The sequence below is a fragment of the Macaca mulatta genome, chromosome 1 (genome assembly GCF_049350105.2).
Source record: "Macaca mulatta isolate MMU2019108-1 chromosome 1, T2T-MMU8v2.0, whole genome shotgun sequence".
Classification (NCBI taxonomy): Eukaryota; Metazoa; Chordata; class Mammalia; order Primates; family Cercopithecidae; genus Macaca; species Macaca mulatta.
Genome location: NC_133406.1, coordinates 201,045,554 through 201,046,978, shown reverse-complemented (window position 1 = coordinate 201,046,978; position 1,425 = coordinate 201,045,554).

The window sequence follows — 1,425 nt, the reverse complement described above, 5'->3', positions numbered from 1 at the left end:
ATAAAATAGACGATCCCATTATTTCGTGCCACTATGTCAACCTGTAATTTATGTATTAGTGGGTTTAGTCCAAGATATTAGTCTAAACGGCACCATTTTGTAAGCTCCCTGCTATTCTGCAGACCTCGGTCAAAGTGAAATATTTCACAGGGGTTTGGGCTGTGAGAAACATCCTGCCTAACCCCCTGACCACAAGGCAGACAAAGGCTCAACTAAAGAAACATCCCTCTCATACATTGCTGGGCAAAGGTCCAAGGGACACCATGATGACATCCCACCGGAACAAGGGCCAAACCGCCTCATCATGAGAACATCTTTATATCAATATCCTGCCAGGCAGCAAGCCATACTGCCCAGACGCCTCCCGCTCATACCTATACATTGCCCAGTCGGTAAGCAGTGGTGGGCACTGGCATTAGGCTGGTTCCCTACTTCTGTAGGTTATTATGCTGAACATAAAGCCTACGTTTGCTGTTGAGCTGCCCTCTTTCTCTGTGTGTGTGTGTCTTTCTTTAACCCTTCCCTTCTTTTCAAAACCTAACACGAGTCGGCAAACGTTCTTCCTGAAGAGCCAGATGGTAAATATTGCAGGCTTTGCAGGCTATAGCTTTTCCGCCCTTATAGAAGGAAAGCAGCCACAGTCATACTTAAAGGAATGAACGTCGCTGTGTCCCCATAAAGTTTTCTTTATGGACACTGAAATTTTAATTTCACATAATTTTCATGTGCTAAGAAAAGAAAAAAAAATTTTTTTTGAGACGATGTTTTGCTCTCATCACCCGGGCTGGAGTGCAACGGCGCAATCTCCGCTCACTGCAACCTCCACCACCTGGGTTTAAGCGATTCTCCAGACTCAGCCTCCTGAGTAGCTGGAGTAGCTGGGATTACAGGCGCCCGCTACCACGCCCGGCTGATTTTTGTATTTTAGTAGAGACGGGGTTTCACCATGTTGGCCAGGCTGCTCTCGAACTCCTGACCTCAGGTGATCCGCCCGCCTCAGCCTTCCAAAGTGCTGGGGCTACAGGCATGAGCCACCAAGCCCGGCCAAGAAAATATTTTTGTTTTAATTTTTTTCCAACTATTTCAAAAGGTAAAACTCATTCTTAGCTTCCGGGTTGTCCAAAAACAGACGCGCACGATGACCACGCACCATAGTTTATCGTTTGCCCATAATAATCGGGTTGATTCGGCCAAGGTTTGCCTCCCCCAACAGCGTAAGCACTAGGAATCGCGACGACCACGTCCCTTTGTTTATCACTGCGTACCGCACAGGGCTCCCGGTGCTTCCGGGTAGCGGGATGAGGGTTGGACCAACGCGAGGGTGGGCGGGGTCTGAGAGCTAAGCGTTGCGGGGGCGGGGCGGGGCCAGAGGGGGCGGAACGGGGGGAAGAGGGCGGGCTGAGTGCTGGCTTCCGGCGGAAAAGC